The sequence below is a fragment of the Kogia breviceps genome, chromosome 17 (genome assembly GCF_026419965.1).
Source record: "Kogia breviceps isolate mKogBre1 chromosome 17, mKogBre1 haplotype 1, whole genome shotgun sequence".
Classification (NCBI taxonomy): Eukaryota; Metazoa; Chordata; class Mammalia; order Artiodactyla; family Physeteridae; genus Kogia; species Kogia breviceps.
The window spans coordinates 23,695,226-23,719,718 of record NC_081326.1 but is presented as its reverse complement, the minus strand read 5'-3'; the positions used below and the strand labels follow the sequence as shown (position 1 = coordinate 23,719,718).

The 24,493-nt window shown below is 34.1% G+C and overlaps 1 long non-coding RNA gene across 1 annotated transcript; it reads right to left on the bottom strand.

The window, feature by feature from the left end:
- Window positions 1–632: 632 nt before the first annotated feature.
- Window positions 633–21,588, bottom strand: LOC136792910 (uncharacterized). Its single transcript, XR_010837511.1, has 3 exons — window positions 21,447–21,588; window positions 7,808–8,010; window positions 633–664 (listed from the first exon to the last, which is right to left on the bottom strand). It is a non-coding gene; the product is annotated as an uncharacterized lncRNA (long non-coding RNA).
- Window positions 21,589–24,493: the final 2,905 nt, after the last annotated feature.

The following is a 24,493-nucleotide window of genomic DNA, read 5'->3' as shown; positions in this document are numbered from 1 at the left end:
AAGATCAAATGTTAAATTCTTTAACCCAGATTTTAAAAGCAAGGCCAAATGAGATTTCTGAAATGAGAAAGATAACAATCTCGACATTATCATCATTATAATCATCATCAACCACTATGGAAATCAATTACTATGGGAAGCATTTGTAGAGTTTAGTATACATTTCACCACCTAATTTATTAGTCATTTTCAGAGACTATCCTATTTTAGCCATGCAGAGAACATTATATTTGTTTTATATAAGGGGAAATAGTAACCCTGAGAGGCTAAGGAACTTACCCAATGTCAATCACATCCAAATCTGTTTCACTCGAAAGTTTTGCTATTTATTCTCTTCATATTCTTTCTTAATTTGGTATATCTATCACCAACAACATTTACGATTGCATAGTAGATATATTAATGGATGATCATGCAGCTCTAACATTGTTAAAGAGTTTTATTTTAATGTTATTTTCTTTAAATTTCAATATAAACTTTTTCAAACGTATAAAAATATGAAAAAATCAACATCAAGCTTTAACACCAACTGGCATTTTCCTATAATGGTTTCATCTGTTTTCCTGTTTCTCTTTTATATTTGTCTGCTGGTATATATTAAAACAAATTCTAGACATAGTGTCATTTCTTTTGTCTTTTCTTCTTTAAGTGTTTCCGATAATACCTAAATAGAAATAAATGGAGACCCTTTATTCATAACCATAATGACATTTTCACACCTAACAAAATTAAAAATAATTGCTTACTATTATTTAATGTTCAGTCTATTTTCAAATTTCCCCTATCATCGAAAAAGTCATTATACAGTTGGATTATCCAAATCAGGATGTAAACAAAGTCTACTCACTGAATTTTATTGTTCTAGCTCCCAAATTCTTTCAATTAGAGGAGACTCACCTCTTTGTCTTTAGACCTCATATATTCTGCTGATGAGAAGTAAAGGCTTATACAGATTCAAGTTCAATTTTTTTTGTGGGTAGGGGGAAAGAAAGATTTCATGGCTGGTACTTTGTACTTCATATCCCATCACATCATAGTCCCATAAAGTCTGGCTAATATTGACCAGTGGACTGATTAGAGAAGGATATGGAGAAATGAAACAAGATACTTTGAATATAATATTTGGTTAAAAATGTACTTATTCACTACCCTGAAATTTGAAAATTGGTTATTAAAGAGAAAAAAATCAAACATTTACCCCCAATATAAATTATATTTAAGGGCATTAAGTAGGTTGAATGAATGAGGAAGAGTTATTCTACAAAATCATTAGAAGATTCCACCAGTAAGGAGTATCAAGTTAGTAATAGAGGTTTTTCAATGCACACTCCCTCATAAATGTTTTCAATATTTCATATCCATCAAGCTTATGGATTACCATAAATTTTTCCACATTCTATATACCTTCATAAAGAGTAATTAGCTTGAAATTCAGGAAAAATTTAACACAAAGGTGTTCAAAATCATATATGCAATCCTATTTCTTTTTATATCACTTCCAAATTTGCATCTTAGATATATTCAACTGAATATATACATGTATTAATGTTGAATGATGATATATGTCAGTCTATAAAGCTTTAAGATAGATTTTTTTCACCTTTTTATCAGTGTATAACAAATATCATTATAAAGTTAAATGTCTGCAGTAAAGCTAAAGCTGCATGTCTGAAAAAATAACATCTAGCATTAGAAACAAAAGACGCTAGAATGTAACCTTTTGTATGACAATTATTCCGTTATTGCAAACTTCAATCTGCCAGAACACAGATGCTGCATTTTTCCACACACACAAACATGTTACTTTATCACATGATACTCCTATACAGTAACAGTGATATTCAGAGGCAAGACAGATTCATTTCATATCAAAATAATTATTAATGAATATACATATAGCCTAAATATCTATGACTTAATGTATTCATGTCTCTCTCTTTTTTTTTTTTTTTTTTTTTTGTGGTACACGGGCCTCTCACTGTTGTGGCCTCTCCGGTAGCGGAGCCCAGGCTCCGGACGCGCAGGCTCAGCGGCCATGGCTCACGGGCCCAGCCGCTCTGCAGCATGTGGGATCTTCCCCGACCGGGGCATGAACCCGTGACCCCTGCATCGGCAGGCGGATTCTCAACCACTGCGCCACCAGGGAAGCCCTCATGTCTCTCTTAATCTAATTCAATTTTATGTACAAATTACCCTTTTTGAGAATAGATGCCAACAACTTTTGCAGGGCACAGTCCCTTAAAGAGCAGGCCTATTATTAATATCCTTCTATTAAATTCACCATCTATATATTATAACTAAATCCTACCAGAAAGAGTAATACCTATACTTGAATAAGGGTTTATTTAGAATCATAAGAAAAGCTTGAAGTCTTCAATTTTAAACTTAGTTTATTAGATTTCTTTCTATGCAGAAATGCCATGGGATACCTGAGGCAAGGACTGTTTCTAACTCATCATGAATCTCCAGAGCTTGGCACAGAGGAAGGACTCAAGACGTATTTGTTGAATAAATGCATTTTTAACATAAAAGAATTTCTTACTTGTCTGTAAAGATTGCAATCATGTATTAACCATGCTTGCCTTTTGGAGATAAATATTTAAGCCAGTGTCCTTCTGATTCAGGCATTGTGCAAGTCCAGCCTATCTGGCAAAGACAGAGCTTTCAATGTGACATAGTTGAGTTGTCTGTTCCTAGAATACAATTTTGAAGGGAATTAAATGTCAGTTATGCCCAAACCATCAGGATGAGATGATTGGACACTGAAAATTTTTACGCAGATCAGATGTTCACACTATCCTTGTTTTACTTTGCCAACATAAAATCAAATATCTGTTGCATAGTTTTTTCTTATTTATATTTATTCTATTATCCATTCTTATCTGTCAAATAAGAAATGGATTGCTTATTATTATTTTTACAGGTTTTAATGAGGTTTAACATGATTTCATATGAATAAGCTATTTTTTCTGTATGTACATTTGTTATTTATATTATTAATTCATGTAAGTTGTCTAGTAATTATAACAATTGCTCGAGCTTCCCTGGTGGCGCAGTGGTTGGGAGTCCGCCTGCCAATGCAGGAGACACGGGTCCGTGCCCCAGTCCGGGATGATCCCATATGCCGCGGAGTGGCTGGGCCCGTGAGCCATGGCCGCTGGGCTTGTGGGTCCAGAGCCTGTGCTCTGCAATGGGAGAGGCCACAACAGTGAGAGGCCCGCGTACCAAACAAACAAAAAAAGAAATTACTCAATTTATTTCCTTATATTTTCTATTTATAAAATCTCCACCTGCAATTGCTTCTATACAATAACCCAATCTCCTCTTCTTTCAAGTTTATGCTGTGTTTTACTTAGATTTTATTTAAAAAGCATTAAAGAATAATAATCATGTAGCTTGTTTCCAGACTCCAGATGATTCTACTGATTCACTATTAAGTAATATATAGATTCTTGGTTAAAAATCTATTATTTAAATATCCTATTGCTATTTTTCCAGGAGTTTTGTTTTTTGTTTTGTTTTGTTTTGTTTTTGCAGTATGCGGGCCTCTCACTGTTGTGGCCTCTCCGGTAGCGGAGCCCAGGCTCCGGACGCGCAGGCTCAGCGGCCATGGCTCACGGGCCCAGCCGCTCTGCAGCATGTGGGATCTTCCCCGACCCGGGCATGAACCCGTGTCCCCTGCATCGGCAGGCAGACTCTCAACCACTGCGCCACCAGGGAAGCCCGAGTTTTTATTTTTAAATCATCAGAACTGAGTGTATATTTGGGATATCTTCTTAAATGATGATACAATAAGCATTTTTATCTCTTAATGTGATATATATATATATGTGTGTGTATGTGTATGTATTTATTATATTTTAGATGAATGAGTTATATCTGAATTTTCCTAGGATAAGCTCTGCTTGGTTGAGATGGCTGATTACTTTTAGCCATTATTTACTTTAATTATATACCATTTAGGATTTTCTCACTTATATTCAGTATAAAAGAAGACATATTTTGTGTGTGCGTATTTTGTCTGTCCATCTGTCTGTCCTGTCTGTCTCTTTGCCAGATGACCACAGATCAAAGGCACAATGTTGAGTATAAACGTTTACCTAGTGTGAGTCTTCAGGATTTAGTCTTTCCCATTGCGTAATTCCCTAATCCTGAGGCATCAAATATTTTCCCAGAAATTTTGATAATTTGGGTGGGGGGATGTCTAAAGTCATTATGAAAATCTGCAGTCCCACAGGGCCCAGCTCTGATAACATAGTTCAAGAAAGAGGCTGTAGTTCTCTGGCCTTGTTATCCCTGGGCTGTTTCCATATCGGGAGTAATAGTAGACCAGGTAGAAGCAGAAAGAGGCAGCAGAGAGTTTGCACTGGAGGAAGGAGAACCATCTGAAGCATCTAAGGTAATTCTGAGAGTGTAATTTAATGTCCAAACCATGCAATTTTACAGGTGACAGAGAATGCTGAAAATAATTAAGATTACATAATTTTGAAATATTATTTATTGAATATCCTGTAAAATGATTCTAAATAAAAAAAATTCTTTCTGAAAATATATCTCCATGTACGATAAAGCAATTTTTAAAGTATGTTGACTGTCTGGATATTAATAATTAAAATAACCAAAATAATTTTAGTAAATGTACCACATACTCTAAACAGTTTTTTCAACCATATCTGTCTCTCAGAAGAGCATGTCATGATATATTTCAGGAAAAAAAAGCATTATTTCCAATAGAATGTTTTCTATATAAAATCTTCAATCTTTTTCAAAGTTACCTTTTATTAATAATAATGTAAAGTTCTTGACAATTCCAATTAACTTTTCTCTGTGGACCATAATGTTTTATTTTATTTTGTTATTTTTTATTAAGATATATTGACATATAGCATTATATAAGTTTCAAGTGTACAACATAATGATTCAGCATTTGTATATATTGTGAAATGATCACCACAATAAGTCTAGTTAACACCTATCATGATATGTAGTTACAAAATGTGTTTTTGTGTGATGAGAACTTTTAAGATCTACTCTCTTAGCAGCTTTCAGATATAAAATACAGTATTATTAACTGTAGCCACCATGCTGTACATTATATCCCCATGATATATTTATTTTATAACTGTAAGTTTGTACCTTTTGACCCCTTCACCCATTTCACCCACCCCCACCCTCCGAATTGATTAGGATTATTATTCAATGTCAAAGGTCCAAACATTAGTTTCTCTTCCCTTATTTTCCCACATAAGAAATTATCATGATTCTTTCATTTTATCTGTATTTATTCTTAATCACGTTCATGTTGGGATCATTATGAAAATATTTAGATTATGGTAATTTATGGATATGTTATTAGTAGTAGGTAAATTATCTATGCTAGAGAGAAAACTAAAAGTATCAAAAGTCGGTACAGGGCTTCCCTGGTGGCGCAGTGGTTGAGAGTCCGCCTGCTGATGCAGGGAACACAGGTTCGTGCCCCGATCTGGGAAGATCCCACATGCTGCAGAGCGGCTGGGCCCGTGAGCCATGGCCGCTGGGCCTGTGCATACGGAGCCTGTGCTCCGCAACGGGAGAGACCACAACAGTGAGAGGCCCGCGTACCGGGGAAAAAAAAAAAAAAAAAAAAAAAAAAGTCGATACAAAATACAGAGAAAGAATTGTAACAGTGCATGCAAGTTTTCTTTTCTTTTTTTTTTCTCTGATGAGCCTAATGGTAATGGAATAATTATAGATTATTCAGCTAATGTTCTCCCTACACAAAAAATATGCATTCACAGAGACAGGAACATAGAAGAAATTTCCTTTCGTATTTGCCATTCTCTTCTGTGTTACTACCCAGATTTTCTACTATAAAAAAAAAATTTTTTTTTGAAGAACCTTTATCTTTAGCATTTTTGTGATTGCATTTTCTGATGTATTCATAGAATATGCTTATTATATATTAGGTTTCCTATTTTATCTCAAACTCTATTTACATGAATAGTTTTATAGCATTTAAAGTAGAAACTAGAAATTTAGCCCCATATATTTCATCACGTTATTTAACTCTGATATCTTGAGTCATATCATATGTATCAGAATAAATGCCCCAAGATGGATTCTGTTTAAGGGATTCATTTTAATTATTGGTACAGAGAGAGACAGAGAGAGATGTGGTGTCAGGTAGGGAGAGAAAGAGGCAGACACATATGGATTCTATTCCCACTTGCATGTATGGTTAGATTTAATCAAATTTGAGAGTCCATTTGGAATCATTTGAAACCATTAGCTCTGACCAGAACTAAGCAGAATAAGCAAAACTTAGGTAAAATTAAAACACATTTATTTATTGACTTTTCTCTACCTTCAAAAGTCACCAAAGTAAAGTTCTCCAAGCATGGACACTTTATTCTTATCTTTTAATACTTTTGCAACTGTGTTTATTCTTCTAAACTCAAGACTGGAGTAACTTTTCTCTGCCATATCCAGTCATTTTAGGATGGAATGTGAGGCAGGTGAAGAAACAAATTTCCTTTTCTTGAAGAACTTTATTGGGAACTCCCTTTATAAGGTCTCATTTCACCATTTTAAAGTCAGTAGACACTGAACTTGTCTTTGAAAGATGCAATTAATGTTGTATTGGGGAAGGAAATGAGACTACAAAGAGGGCAAAGGAGTATGCCCTCAAGAACTTGAAAGAACCTCAAACCTATTCTGATATAATTTTGTCCATATTCCCCTTGCCAATTTCTTTTATACTCTAATGAACTTACTCCCTGCTTTGCATCTTTTCCTCTTCCAGTCCATCTTCCATGCATGTAATGAAGACATCTTTCAAATCTCTAGATCTGACTATGTCATTGCTTTTTTAAAAATTTTTAACTGTTCCTGTCCACCACATGAACAAAATAAAATGTGTTAACATGACCCTCCATTATATGTGGCACTTGCCAATCTGCCGCTTTTTCTCATTTATTCATTCAGTCAATAAACGAATGTTTTACATGTCTACACTGAGAGAAATTTTAGCATAGTGATTCAAAACACAGGCTCAGGAACCAAACCACTTAGATTTTAGAAAGTTATTCTGCCTAACAGCTGTGTGAAATTGTGTAAGCAACCTAAAACCTCCAAGCCTCTGCTTCTTCATTTATAAAATGAAATGGGAATAGGCCTTACTATAAATCACTGTATGGGGACTAAATGAGACAATCAATGCAAACATATGTAAAATAATGCTTAGTACTATGTGAGCACCTAGTAAATGCAGATTATCATGGTGTAATGGGCCTGGTTTCCAATGGCTCACTGTGTATAACATACTGAAAAGAGGCAAAAATGGATGCCAAGAGTGGAGATGAGTTAGGGGCCTATTGTGATAGATAGGGCAAAAGATGATGTTAGCTTGGAGTAGAATGGTAGAGTGGAAATGGAAAGAAATGAACAAGTTCAAGAAAACGTTTGAATTTAGCACGTAAGATTTGGTGACAGATTAGTTTTCTGGAATTACGGAGAGGAGATGTCAAGGATAATTTCCAAATTATTATTTTATTTGTGTTATAAGCTGAAGAAGAACTAGGTTTGAAGGGGAACCAGGGCAAAGGCCAGGATAGAAGACCCTGGAGTTGGTTTTATACAGGCTGCATTTGATATGCCCTTGAGTCATCGGAGGAAAATGTCAAGTAGGCAATGGGATATACTGAAAAGTGTAGCTGAAGAAGAAACATCAGATGTAGAGCCTCATCTCTCATTAGTCATGACCTGCAATTTACAGTCCAACAAAGTTTGTCTTTAAATTTTTCCGTAAGTTTTTAAATTTGTGTCTTACCATGGTACTTCTTTCTGGAATGTCTTTGCCCAGTGTTCTTTACCTGGATACCAGGTTCCCATCTTTAAGGCTCAGCTGAGATGAAATCTCCTCCAATAAGCTGTATCATAAGCAGGCAAGTCAGTCAGCAAACTTATTTTTACTCCTAGTTCACAGCTTCTCTTGAGGGTGCTCCACAAAATATATCAAATATGTAGAAATGTCTGAGGCAAAAAATGTCTTACTGTGTTAAACCATTGATATTTTGGAATTGCTACAGTAATTAGCCTACCCTGAAATCTTCCTAATTTTCCATGGCTATATTAAATGTTCCTCTATGTTCACAAAGCCCCATAATTTTGTATCATTACACAATTATACTTTCCATATGGGGTTCCACAGTGGCTTTATATTTCTGTGCCTCAAATACTGTAGGTTCTATGAAGGCAAAGTCCATGTTTTTCTCTTATTTTTGTCCTTGTATCCCATGTTAGGACATGGTTCCCAGGACACTTGGCTCTTGGTAAACATTTTTTAGCATAAGAAAATGTATGAATTATTTAGCTCATCTACCCAAATTTTTCATGAGGTTTCCCCCAGGTCTAAGTTGATATCATAACACAAATTAACAACTATGCATTACCAGGGTTTCAATTCCTTAATCGTTTTTCAATTTACTATTTTTAATTTGTCTCCTTGATTCTGTCTCCTAATTTCCACAATCTTCTTGAGCTGTTGAAAAAAAAAATTTAATTCTCTTCCAGTAGATAGTTATTAAATAGATTTTGATATATTAAGATTTACTTTTAGGACCATAACTCTTCCTTATGAAATACCTTCATTTTATTGCTGTCTGTTTTCTTTCCACATTAACAAGCCTTCTTACTTCCTTTCTATTTCAGCCAGAATAATGAGTACTTTAACTCTATCCTTTAGATAAAATTTATCCTCTGCCTTTAGATTTCCAAAACCAATCCAATTAATTTTTTTAAAAATGAACACCAAATGCTTTGGTCATAAATATTGGAAACAAAAAGTACATTCTATTTTTCCTTAGCCCTGATGCCTTGCTGTTTTCTAAATTCAGCTTGGCATCTTAAAGTGCCATGAAATAATTAGAAAGATCACAGAAGGCTACCTCTCTCCTTGGCTAGGGAACAAAATATATCAGATCACCATATGCTACCCCTACACTTCAATGCAACCTTTTGAAAACTCATAAATTTCCAATTTTAGCGTTTCTAAGCAACCACTTTAATATTTTCAGCCACAAATTGGATGAAGGCCCCAGTGAAAGCACATAAAGACGAATTCATGGAAAGAACCCTAGGAAATGTGTGTGCTCAAACAAAAAGGACAGGAAATTTTGCTACCTCAAAAGATGTCTACGGGCTTCCCTGGTGGCGCAGTGGTTGAGAGTCTGCCTGCCGATGCAGGGGACACGGGTTCGTGCCCCGATCCGGGAAGATCCCACATGTGAGCCATGGCCGTTGAGCCTGCGCGTCTGGAGCCTGTGCTCTGCAGCGGGAGAGGCCACAGCAGTGAGAGGCCCGCGTAATGAAAGAAAAAAAAAAAAAAAAAAAAAAAAGATGTCTGCATGTGGGTTGTAGTCTTCACAATTAGTGAGAATTGTCCTCAATAGCAAATGCTTTAAATATCAATAATTTTAAAATGACGTTTATAGCTAAGCTTTCTTCATATGCTGTTAGTGTATTTATTGTTTTAGTACATTTAAGTGAATAAATGACTTAAACATTTGGACATGAAAGAATAATTTGGCCCCTAGATCTAATATTTTTCAGAGATGCAATTTTATAAGCATTTAAAATTTGTTTTTTCATTTACTTATATTGTCATTATTGAGTAGAGATGTTTGAATTTCATGAATTTACAATATAGTATGGAAGAGCAGACATAGAATATCCAACTTTTAATTTTGTCATCAATATTTATTAAACATAGAGTCATGAATTCCCCTGAAAGATATTCAGTAAACCAGTGAAAATTTAACATTAAGAAACAGTGGTCCAAGGATTGGTGTTTGGGAATCAAGGATGTAGACAAAGAACATGACATCTAGAATGGAATCATCTAGTTTGGAATTACAGTCCACCAATTATTAGCTATGTGACCATAGTCTAGGTATGTAAACTCTCTCAGCTTTAAAATGGTGATTATAATACCTATCTGAATTTTTGTGATGATTAAATGAAAATATACATGAAATTTTGAGCTACTGTTAATTAATGGCTATTATTATTTATGTATTATTGACTTGTATCACCTCTCTTAATTATCTAACTGTACTCTGGGTGAACTAGTGTGAAAATATTTTATTCCTCCAGGAAAAGAACTCTCAGCCTTTCTGAAAATGCCAGTGTGAAATTTTTCAAGCAGCGGAAGAGCTTGTCAGGGCATGTGCTGACCCCATATCTCCCCCATCCCTCAGACAAAGGTTTATTTTCTGCTGCCATTTGTTGTACTCTAATACACCAAAGATCTTTGGCCCAACTATTTCCTTTTTCTCTTCCAGAGACTCTCTGGCCACAGCAGTCATCCAACCTACAAAGTGTGTCGGTAATGAACAGAAATGTCACAGATCCAGCAGGAATCTGCACAAAAACAATCTCCTCCTTATCCTCTGCCAAAATCCTGCCCACTGTGGACTGCTTATATTCCCAGAGCAACATAGTAATACCTCTGGCCCAAGTTCTTTGCCTCTGGCTCCTCTTTTCTGGACTGCAGTTGTTTTATTGGCAGTGTTCTTCAATAGACGTTAGCTTTACTCTATTTATTATCACCCAGAAGCCAACAGTTTATCCATTCAGGAACAAGGGAATACTTTTGTGGGCTTCTAACACAGTTTATATTTAGTTTGCAGCTTTCCTCAGAAAATTTTATAACGCCACTGAATATATTCTGTTAGTGACTATCACCTATGACTTGTATAATACTTCTGACTTTTCAATATCTTTTCACATGAATTTCATTTGAGCCTCAGAACCACCTTGCAAATGTGACTGGACAGGCACTATAATACCTCCAGAGGATGTGATTGAAACTTAAATGACTTACGCAGGGAGTGTTAAGGTCTGATTTGGATCTCCTTTGCCAGTGAGTGTCTTTTCTAACATATTATTATAAACTTTCTTAATAAAATAGTATCAGATCGATAATGGACAGAGATATTTCATAACATGCCTGGAATGTTTGGTATACTGTGAGTTCTGTTTTGTACATAGTTTCTAACAATTTGACGTTCTTTGCACTCTCAAGTTGTGTGTCAAGGTAGTAAACAAATGGATTGCAGCAGACAAATATTAATTTTGATTGTTGTCATGAGAATGATACATTGTTGAAACCATTTTGATGTATCACATAACCTTACATCTTGTGATATTGTGATTTATGATAAGAAATATATATTTGGTCTCTGTCACCATTTCTGGCACAGAGCTCCTCAAACCCATGGAATTTCCTAAGTGATGAGAGTGACAGAGGTGTATTTTGCTATGTTAATGAGGTGACTTTTGGAAAGACCTAAGGGTAGAGGGTGGTTGCCAGTGGAGCCAACCATATGATTAGGGGGTTGGAACTTCCACCTACTCTCTGACCTACAGAAAGGGGAGAGGGGTTGGAGATTGAGTTCAATCACCAATGGTCAATGATTTAATCAATAATGCTTATGTATAATAAAGCGTCCATAAAAACACAAAAGGAGAGGGTTCCAAGAGCTTCCAGTTTGGTGAACACATGGCAATTCAGAGAGAATGGCACACTCAGAGAGCACTGAAACTCCGTGTCCATTCCCCATCCCTTGTCCTATGCATCTCTTCCTTCTGTTTGTTATAAACCAGTAATCTAGTAACTGAAATGTTTCTGAGTTCTGTGAGAGCTCTAGCAAATTAATCAAACCCAAGGAGGGGGTTCCAGACAGTAATTTGAATCGAGACCCATAAAAAAAAAGTGCCAACAAAGGAAATTATGAAGGTAATTTTTAAAGACAGTATGACAGCATAATTCTTCACCTTTGTCCTTTGGACTAAGAAGAAATTGCATAAATCAAATGCATATAAAATTTAAAAGTGTGCTTGGCAGAATGTCTACATCATGATCTCTGGAATCTGTTAATATGTTATCTTACATGGAAAAGGGAATTTTGCAACTGTTATTAAAATGAAGGCTTTTGAGATAGGAGATTATCTTGAATAATCCAAGGACATGAGTCTTTAAAAGCAGAGGACTTTTCCCAGTTGAGGTCAATGAGAGGAAATGTGAGTATGGTAAGAAGGTCAGAGGGATGCAATGTAAAAAGAAATTGACAGGCTAAGGCTGGTTTCAAAGATAGACAAAGGGAAACATGAGCAAATGTGGGCATTCTCTAAGCTGGAAAAGGCAATGCAATTTATTCTCACTTAGCGCCTACAGAAGAAAAATCACAGCCCTACCCATGCCTTGATTTTAGTCAAATCAGACCTATCTCAAACTTCTTAACCTACAGAACTGTGAGATAAAAATGTATTTTGTTTAAAGCCACTAACCTCATAGTAGTAAGTTATGACAGCAATAGATAACTATTATAAGTGGTGCAATCTAGTTAATAATTTTAAAACTATCCAGAAAGAGAAAGCTCAGAACTCAGACTCAGAGAAGGTAGATGTTGATAGCTTCACTAGTGAATTCTATCAAAATCCAAACAAAATTCCTACCAATCCTTTTCAAACTCTTCTAAAAAACCAAGTAAAAAGAGTACTTCTCAATTCATTCTATGAAGCCATTATCCTGATACCAAATTCAGACAAAAAAATCACAGGAAAATATAACTACAAACCATAACCTCTTATGAATACAGATGGAAAAGTCCTCAACAAAATACTAGCAAACTCAAATTAGCAACATGTAAAAATTCTATTATACCCTATGACCAAGTGGGACTTATCAGGAAAGCAACGGTACTTCAATATAAAATCATGAATATTAACAAGATAAAGGGGGAAAAATACATGATCATGTCAAGGCAGAGAAAGCTTTTGACAAAATCCAACATTTTTTTCATAATAAGAACACTCAACAAACTAAGAATAAAAGAGAATTCCTTCAACTTGATAAATGGCATCTATGTGAAAGTCACAGCTAACATCATACTTAATGGTGAAAGATTGAATACTTTTTCCATAAGATCAGGAACAAGACAAAGATGTCTGCACTCACTACTTCTGTTTAACATGGCATTGTAATTTCTAGCAAGGCAGATTAAGGAAATGGCATCCATACTGGACAGGCAAAAGTAAAGCTACTTTTATTTTCAAATTATATGTATATATGAATAAATATACATAAATATATATACATATATAAACATAGTAAGTCCCCTATATAAAAACGAATTCCATTCCAAGAGTGGATTCATAAGTCCAATTTGTTTGTAAGTCCAACAAAATTAGCATAGGTACCCAGCTAACACAATTGGTTATATAGTACTGTACCAGCTACATCACTGCTGCTTTTATGCTTGCTTCTGGACAGCCTGGGCTTTAAATAAAGATACCATACCACTGTACTCTATACAGTACTGTACAGTAAAGTACATAAAAGCACAACCACTTGTAGAGGAGGCACACACGTGACAATGTATGCCAGACATATGAACTAACTTACATGATTGGACACGTGAACACACATTCTCATCTTTGAAAGTTCACAACTTGAAAGTTCATATGTAAGGGACTGACTATATGTGTACACACACACACACACACACACACACACACACACACACATATCCTAAAGAGTCCATTGAAAAAACTGTTAGAATAAACAAGTTCTTCAACATTGCAGTATACAAAATCAATATACAAAATGTAATTGTATTTATCTACATTAGCAAAGAACATTTCTAAAATAAAATTAAATAAATAAGTTCTTTACAACAGCATCCAAAAGAATAAAATATTTTGGTATGAATTTAACAAAATAAGAACAAAACCTGTACACTAAAATCTACAAAAAATGTTTGAAAAATGAACAATTATTTAAAAAATGGAAAAATACTCCATGTTTATAGATCAGAAAACTTGTTATTGTTAAGATGGCAATACTTCCCAAATTAATTTACAGATTCAAAGTGATTATTATTAAAATCCAAGCTGATTTTTTGCAAATTTATATGGAAATGAAAGATACAGACAAAACAATATACAAAAATAAGAATAAAGTAGAAATACTTAGACATTCCAATTTCAGAGCTTACTGCAAAGCTACTTTAATCAATACAGTGTGATATGGGCATAAAAATAGATGTATAGATCGCTGAAATAGAATTGATTCCAGAAATAAACCCTTGAATTTATCATCAATTATTTTGGAAAAAGTTACCAAGACAATTTAATGGGAAAAGAATAGTCTTTTCAACAAATAGTACTGGGGTAACATGATAGTCACATGCAAAAGAATTAAGTTGGACCATTATCTCACACCATATGCACAGTTACTCAAAATGTATCATAGATCTAAATGCAAAAAAAAAAAAAAAAAAGAAGCAAAATCTAAAAACTCTCAGGAAAAAATATTAGTCAATCTTCATGACCTTGAGTTAGGCAAGTTTTCTTAAATATAACACCTAAAGCACAACTGACAAAAGATAAATAGGACCATATCAAAATTAAAAATCTAAACTTTTGTGTTGCAAATGATGCCATCAAGAAATAAAAGGACAACCCACAGAATGGGAGAAAAATATTTGCAAATTATACACCTGATAAGAGACTTTTAAGCAGAATGTATAAAGAGCTTATACAAGTCAATAATTAAAAAATAAATAATGTAATTGAAAACAGGTAAAAAGTTTGAATTGGCATTTCTCTGAAGAAGATATTCAAATGGCCAATATGCATATGAAAAGATGCTAAATGTCATAAATAATCAGAGAAATGCAAATCAATGCCTCAATGAGATATTACTTCATACTCACTAGGATGGTCTCATAAAAATAGAATGAAAATAACAAGTGTTGGTGAGGAAGCCAAGAATTGAAACCCTAATACATTGTTGGATGGGAATGAAAAATGGTGTACCTATTGTGGAAAACAGTTTCATGGTTCCTCAAAAAGTTAAATATAGACCCAGCTATTCCACTCCTAGATAAATATCCAAGAGAAATAAAAACATGTTCACACAAAAACCTGGACATAAATGTTCCCAACAGCATTATTCATAATGGCCAAAATTTGAAAACAACCCAAATATCCACCACCTGGTAAACAGATAACTAAAAGGTGTTACATCCATATAATGGAATATTATTCAACAATAAAAAGGAATGAAAAACTGATACATGCTCGACATGGAAGAACCTTGAAAATATCAGGCTAAGTGAAAGAAGCCAATCACAAGAGACCAAACATTGTATGGTTCCACATATATGAAATATTCAGAATATGCAAATCTATAGAGACAGAGATTAGTGGTTGCTCAGGGCTTGAAGTAAAATACTAACTTTTAATGGCGTTTCTTTTAGAGGAGGTAAAACTGCTTTAAATTAGATTGTGGTTTAGTCAGAATCCTGTGACTAAAATATATTGGATTGTACACTTTAAATTGGTGAACTAGAGGGCATATGAATCATATCTCAAAGCTATTTTTCAAAAGAATAAGCTACTGCTTTGAGAATTAGTTAAGCTCTTTTGACTAAAAGAAAGAGAGAAAGGGAGCCATTCTGTCCAAACTAAGCAAAAAAATACTATTAACTGGGGAAATTGGGGCATTTTACTGAATTGAAGTATAGGGTTATAGAAAACAAGGCATACGAAGGAAGGAGATTTTCCCCTGGGAGAAAAATTATTGAGCTTTAATTTACAAAAAGCATTTTATTGAAAACCAATTTTCCTTAATGCTTAATTCTTCCAATAAACAGTTTACCAAATTATCCAGAAAATAATTTTAGCTGGGTCACCAATAATCATTTCATCAGTTATTTCCCTGTGACTAGCCAAATCCATTCTGTAACTTTTTTTTTTCCTGCTTTGTATCCATGACTTTTGGGGAAAAACATCTTCTGATTTGAAAGTTCAGGTAGTTTACTTCTCTCCAGTGTAAGACTTAATTAACAATAGGACAGGTTTCTCTCTTTCAGCACCAGAGTCTATTATTTGTTTTTTATTAACAGAAATACCTGCAGAAAGTAATAAACAAACAAAACTCAAAGGGTATAAAAGGTAAAGTTAAGTCTTTTTACTCACACCAGCTGAATCACCCAGAGGAAATTATTTTTTAATAACAACTTAGGGAGTTTTTAAAAACACAGCTCTATCTGAAGACACCATAAAATGGCTCATAATCTCATCACTTGGGTAAGTACCATTATTATTTTAAATGAATATAAAAATAATGTAGGCACCTGGTCATAAAATAATATAGAAACCAAAAAATATATGTATACTTATTGATTTTCCTTCCAAACAAGATTTTCAGTTCTATTCCCCAGCAATAACCAAAAACCTTCAACAGTTTCTTCTGCAACATTCCCTGTAACAATGTACATAGGCGTAACTATACAAAATATGTCATTTTTATTTACTATACTGTCTCAATTGTTTATTTGCTTTTGAAAGTGAAACCTTATATATCAGTATTTTTAGATTTACTGCATTGATTTTCTTGTTCTTTTATATTAAATATTTTATTCATATTACAAATAATAATACAATTCATATTTATGTATTCCCTTCTTAGCCTTAAAACATTTACAAATACCTATACCTTGAAATTCCCTATGTACCACTCCTGAGTGGCATAGCCTACATTCACTCAGTAGTAAATGTTATCTTGAATTTTGTATTTTTATCATATCTTTATAATTATATTTTGCTAAATGATATTTATTTTTTCTTAATATTGTTTTCAGTTTTACTGAAATTGAAACATACTCTACGTTTTATTTTAAATCATGTTGTCATTGTGTTTGTGAAATTCATCCTTGTGATTGAGTGAAAGCCTAGCTTATTCATTCTCGCCATTGTATACTATACAGTCTTATAAACATATTGCAATTTATTCAGTGTGCTTTGGACACTTTGGATATTTGTTGCTTTTGCTATTATGAAAAATTCTGCCATGAACATTCCTGTTCTTGTGCCATTGCACACATATTTATAAGTTTCTCCAGGGTATATAATAAGACTGGAGGTGTCGCTTAATAGGGTAATTGCTTAGCTATACAAAGTGACGTCATGGCAATACTGTAGTTCTGGTTAGTCCACATCATGACCAACATTTGGAATTAGCAGACAAAATTTTGCTTGACTAAAATTTTTAAATAATAATTTAATTGATTTAATTAGTATTTGTTTACAAATTAGGGTAGGCACATTTTCTTATGTTTATTAGCCTTTTGTTTCTTCTTTAAAATACTTGTTTGTGTTTTGGGCAATTTTTCTGTGAGGTTCTTGGTCTTTTTGTTAATAGTTTTCAGAATTCTTTTTATTTGAAATAGAAAAAGTCTTATTTATTTTATGTGGTTATCTCCTCATTGAGGCTTGTCTTTTTGCTTTGTATATAAAATATCTAATTTTATTATGTATATGCTCACTTTATGTATTATGATGAAGATATGTCCCTAATTTTAGAGTAGAGGAATTTATCAAGCCTTCCATTTCTTGATTAGACTTTTGGTTCCTTATTAAAAATATACTTCCAATTTCAAGATCATAAAGCATTTATCTACATTTGCTTCAAAAATATTACAAGTGTTACTTTTCATGTTTAATTTTTAATTTATCTTAAGTTAAATTTTCATATCGTGTGAAATAATATCTTAATTGGATCATCTACCTTTCCAGTATCATTTACATTAAAGCTTTTATTTAAATTTTATTTAAATACTACCCAAGCAATCTACAGATTCAATGCAGTCAAACTACCAATGGCAATTTTCACAGAAGTAGAACAAAAAATTTCACAATTTGTATGGAAACACAAAAGACCCAGAATAGCCAAAGCAATCTGGAGAAAGAAACACGGAGCTGGAGGAATCAGGCTCCCAGACTTTAGACTATACTATAAAACAGTATGGTACTGGCACAAAAACAGAAATGTAGATCAATGGAACAGAATAGAAAGCCCAAAGATAAACCCACACACATATGATCACCTTATTTTTGATAAAAGAGGCAAGAATATACAATGGAGAAAAGACAGCCTCTTCAATAAGTGGTACTGGGAAAACTAGACAGCTACATGTAAAAGAATGAAATTAGAACACTCCCTAACACCGTACACAAAAATAAACTAAAAATGGATTAAAGACCTAAATGCAAAGCCAGACACTATAAAACCCTTAGAGGAAAACATAGGCAGAACACTCTATGACATAAGTCACAGCAAGATCCTTTTTGACCCACCTCCTAGAGAAATGGTAATAAAAACAAAAATAAACAAATTGGAGATAGTGAAACTTAAAAGCTTTTGCACGGCAAAGGAAAATATAAACAGGATGAAAAGACAACCCTCAGAATGGGAGAAAATATTTGCAAATGAAGCAATTGACAAAGAATTAATCTCTAAAATTTACAAGCAGCTCATGCAGCTCAATATCAAAAAAACAAACAAACCAATCTAGAAATGGGCAGAAGACCTAAATAGACATTTCTCCAAAGAAGATATACAGATTTCCAACAAACACATGAAAGGATGCTCAACATCATTAATCATTAGAGAAATGCAAATCAAAACTACAATAAGGTATGAACTCACACCAGTCAGAATGGCCATCATCAAAAAATCTACAAACAATAAATGCTGGAGTGGGTGTGGAGAAAAGAGAACACTCTTCCACTGTTGGTGGGAATGTAAATTGATACAGACACTATGGCCAACAGTATGGAGGTTCCTTAGAAGACTAAAAATAGAACTACCATATGACCCAGCAATCCCACTACTGGGCATATAATCTGAGAAAACCATAAATCAAAAAGATATATGCAACCCAGCATTCATTGCAGCACCATTTACAACAGCTAGGACATGGTAGCAACCTAAGTGTCCATCGACAGATGAATGGATAAAGAAGATGTGACACATATATACAATAGAATATTACTCAGCCATAAAAAGAAACAAAACTGAGTTATTTGTAATGAGGTGGATGGACCTAGATTCAGTCATACAGAGTAAGTAAGTCAGAAAGAGAAGAACAAATACCGTATGCTAACACATATCTATGGAATCTAAAAGAAAAAAAAATTGGTTATAAAGAACTTAGGGGCAGGACAGGAATAGATACAGACATAGAGAATGGACTTGAGGAATGGGGAGTGGGAAGGGTAAGCTGGGACGAAGTAAGAGAGTGTCATGGACATATATACACTACCAAATGTAAAATAGATGCTAGTGGGAAGCAGCTGCATAGCACAGGAAGATCAGCTTGGTGCTTTGTGACCACCTAGAGGGGTGGGATAGGGAGGGTGGGAGGCAGATACAAGAGGGTGGAGATATGGGGATATATGTATATGTATAGCTGATTCACTTTGTTACAAGCAGAAACTAACCCACTATTGTAAATCAATTATACTCCAATAAAGATGTAAAAAAAATAATAATAATAACAAAATAAATAAATTGCTTAGAATTAATAGATTATCTGAGATTGAATAGGCATGAACCTACTATATTTCTTGATTTCTTTAGTTATTCTGTAACATTTTTGATAATTTTTATAAATATTTCCATGAAGTTCTTGTACATATTTTGCTAGATTTATTTCTTGGCAACAAATTTTTAGTGCCAGTTTTGAAATTATATTTATAATTGTTCTTTTCTGGTGAATATAAATAAATTTTATTTTTGCATATTCTTATATTTGTCAACTCTGTTCAACTCTCTTACTAATTCTAGGTACTATCTCTAGGATATTTTGAGTCTCTGTGAATACAATAACAACATTAATAAATCTGACAGTAAATACTTCCTCTTTATATCTTTATAACTTCTATTTCTTTTACATGTCTCATTTTATAGCTCAAACTTCTATTACAATGCTGACCAGGAGTAATCATAGCGACCTTTCTTATCCAATTTCTATTGCATTCTTTAACATGTCACTATTTTCCATGATGTTTGCTAAAATGCTGGTTTACAAAAAATGCTCAACACATTTAACAATAGTATAATCCCCATATTTTAGTTTGAGAAACAACTTCTTAGACTAAAAACTATATACCCAGCCTCTTTTGCAGCCAGTTTGTCCATGTGATTGTGTCTTGGCCAAAGACATGTAAAAGGAAGTATCTGTATGACATCCAGTGTAAACTCTCATTTCCTCTTCTCATTGCTTAGTGGCACATGGCTGGACCACAATAGAAATCTTGAGCCACACAATGGATGCCACTTGCTGAGGACAGAAGAGCCAAAAGATAGAAGAAGATGGACAGCTGATGGTCATTGAGCAACCACAGTATCCCTGAACTTCTTATTTACAGACTTTACATATTTGAAAGAGAAACTATTGTTATTAACTGAACACAGAGTCATATTTAGTGAAGGTATGATCAGCAGTGATGGATCAAAACATAGAAAGTGGATCGAGTTAAATAGGAAAAAATTTCATTTATTTAATAAAATTAATTAAATGACTACTATATGTCAGTCACAGCAATGGATCTGGTGGAGAGAGAAAATAGCGTGTACAAGATATAGTCCCCCATTGATGAATGAATGGATAAAGAAACTGTGATACATTTATGTATGTGTGTATATATATATATATATACGCACATATATAGATATACACTGGGTTGGCCAAAAAGCTCATTCAAGTTTTTGTAAGCTGTAACATTTTATATATATATATATATATATATATATATATATATATATATATATATATATATATATATATATACACACATGTATATACATATATATGTATATATATAATGGAATATTATTCAGCCATAAAAAAGGAAATCTTTCCATTTGCAACAACACAGATGTATTTTAAGAGTCTTATGCTAAGTTAAATAAGTCGTACAGAGAAAGCCAAACACCTTGTGATCTCACTTATATGTGGAATCTAAAAATTAAAAAAAACAAACATAAAACCCAGACTCATAGATAGATACAGAGAACAGATTGGTGGTTGGCAGAGGTGAGATGTGAGGGGTGGATGAAATGGTTAAATGGGTTCAAAGGTAAGACATTCCAGTTCCAAAATAAATAAGTCATGGGGATATAATGCACAGCATGGTGATATAGTTAATAATCCTATATTGTATATTTGAAAATTGCTAAGAGTATATTTTATAAGTTCTCATCACAATAAAAAAATCTGTAATTGTGTATGTTGAAGGATGTTAACTACACATTGTGGTGATCATTTCATAATATGTACAAACATCAAATCATTATGTTGTATACTTGAAACTAATATGATGTTGTATGTCAATTATATCTCAATTTTTTAAAGTTACAATCAAAAAGAAAAGAAAGACATAGTCCTCAGTCCTTCAAAAAGCATGTGGCTTAATAAGAAAACAGATATGTAATCAAATTGATATAAACATACAAACACATATTATATGATGTAATAATAAAGATATATAATAGAAAAACTCCTTTGTACATATTTCTATTTTATGCACATATTAAAAAACAGTCAGGGGCTTACCGGGTGGTGCAGTGGTTGAGAGCCTGCCTGCCGATGCAGGGGACACGGGTTCATGCCCCGGTCCGGGAGGATCCCACGTGCCACGGAGCCTGCGCATCCGGAGCCTGTGCTCCGCAGTAGGAGAGGCCACAACAGTGAGAGGCCCGCGTACCGCAAAACATAAAAATTAAAAAAAAATAAAACAGTCAGAACACAGAGAAGGAAATGATTGTTTCTTTAAGATACTATTATTTTGAAGAGAAAAAAAAGATACTCTTGTTTTGCACTGTTTAAATTCACTATGAGAGACCTGATACTAGCTCAGACCCTGCCAAAACTTCTGGGCTACATACTTCTCTTCTTTTCACCTTTGTTCCTCACTGTAACCTAAGTCCTTCTCACTAATCCAGTTTTGATATAGATGTATGATTGTATCTTAAAACACATAATCCTCCATCTGAGACCAAACTCTGAGTCTTAGCCCTGCCAAAAAATTAACCCAATTTAACTTCCAGTAACTTGGCCATACCTTTTATATAAGTCCTACCAGTACCCAGCAATACCACTCCCATAAACTAGACCAAGTTCCCATAAACCTGTTTTCTCCTGCTATAGTTAGCTTATTGGAAACACATGTTGAGTCCATTCATTAAACAGATACTTGTAAAGTGCCTACAATGAATTGGGCTTGGGAAGTGGTACAAAGACAAGCAAAACAAAGCTCCTATCCTGGATAACTTTGCATTCTAGTGAAACAGACTCCCAAAAAGGGTTAATTTCAGAAGATTATTCAAAGCACATAACATTGATAAGATACAGGGAGAGAAAGGAGTATCTAACTGAAAGTAGAAGAGATGAGGAGATAGGAAGACCTTTATCAATGGGGTGACCATGAGTCCCTTTGCCCTGAGAAGTGTGGGTTTACACTTGTCTTGACATAGCTTTTTAATAGTGTCTCATTTCACTTGAAAACATGCCTTAGCTCAGATGAAAAGTGATATTCATGAGGTAGTTATATTTTAGTTAGTTCTATAAAGAAAAATGGGTGTGAAACCAAATGAAGTCAGAACAAGTTATTCCAAACAGAGAGTGTATCATGTGTAAATTATGGAAGTAAGAAAGTATGAAACAGCAATTGCAAGAAAATCAATACAACCAGAATGTGGCATTTAAAGATTGGTAGAATGTGAAGGAACACATAAAATGGAGCTTGAACTTTTTCCTTCAAGTAATGGGGAGCCATTGAAGGATTTAAAGTAGACAAATGATGAGGTTAGACCCTATTTGTGCTTCAAAAACTCAACCTGTTAGACAAACAAAGGAGGATTGAAGTGGCCATTTTAAAGTAACATAATGGTGAATAACCATTAAAACACAGGTTTTGAAATCAGACCTATCCAGGTTTAAGTAACGCTCTGATGTTAATCCTGATGGGTGGGGGAGGGATGGAGTGGGAGTTTGGGGTTAGCATATGCAAACTATTATATATAGAATGGATAAACAACAAGGTCCTACTGTATAGCACAGTGAACTATAGTCAACATCCTGTGATAAACCATAATGGAAAAGAATATGAGAAAATAATATATATATATGTATGTATAACTGAATCACTTTGCTGTACAGCAGAAATTAACACAACATTGTAAATCAACTATACTTCAATAAAATAAATTTTTAAAATAATAAAATTAAATAAAAATTTTAAAATAAATAAATTCTGATATGACTACTTGCTTTGTTTTTGTTTTGTTTTGTTTATCCCAAATATTTATTTGGGTGTGTCAGGTCTTAGTTGAGGCATGCGGGATCTTTCAATGTGGTGTGTGGGCTTCTCTCTAGTTGTGGTGTGTGGGCTCCAGAGCATGCGGGCTCTCTAGCTGTGGCTCGGGCTTAGTTGCCCCGTGGCATGTGGGATCCTAATTCCCCAACCAGGGATTGAACCTGTGTCCCCTGCAATGGAAGGCAGATTCAAAATAGATATTTGGTGAAAAATGTTGTAATTAGTCTAAGTTACAAGTTTAATGATATAATCTATAGAGGATTTAAGACACAACTTAGTGAAAGTAAAGCTTAGTGCTGTTCCAATGCCCAAGAGGAGGACTGCTCTACCTATAGAGCAGGGAAGGATGGAGTGGCAAGTATACTCTCTTAACTGTCAGAAGCTTTTTTACATTTTATTAACATGATCCACTCAAAGAAAACAGTCTTAAAGAATGACTAGAAAAGATCTTCATTGAAATGATGTCTTCACAATTACATAAAGCAGAATTATCTCCAGCCTGTTAGTGACAACAACAAGTAGACAATAGAATGTACTTACCATGAGTGCATTATGACTTTTCCAAATTTTTTTAAAATTTTGCAAATTTTTTTATACTAGGTCATTTTCTCCAGGTTATTTCCTATCTCTGAGAGCAATAAAATTATTTTAAAAATACAACTTTATATTTAAAATATTATCTGGAGAAATTATAAATTAAATGCAAATGCACATGTACATTGGACATTGTTGGCGCCCCACACCACACACCCTAGGGCCAGCTCTACCTCCAGCTATAGCTGTGGCAGAATGTTTTTGCACATACTGTAGAGCTTCCCTCCTCAAGCTCCTAGGGCATCTTACTATAAAGGCACAGTACTTAACAACAACAACAACAACAAAAATATATATATATATATATATATATATATATATATATATATATATATCTCCCCAGAAGCATCTTTCAGTCAGTGAGAGACGAGTGTCAGTGGGTGGATATCCCAGCTCCACATTCTTTGGAGGGATAATTCTGAGGTTCATTCTACATGGTTTACCAAAGGGTCCCCAGCAAGACTGAGCCCAGTTGCTTAAACTAATAACCAGCACAAGATCCCACTTTTAATTGACTTTCCCTCCATCTCTCTCTCACACTCTCCCTATTGCTTCACTGTAGCATTTGGGATCACCTCTCAAATAATCTATCTGTGCCTAAATCAAAATCTCAGGTTTTGCTTTTGGAAGAACCCAAACTATGACAAGAATCTCATTACACTGAATGTTTAATCTGATCATCTCTGTAATA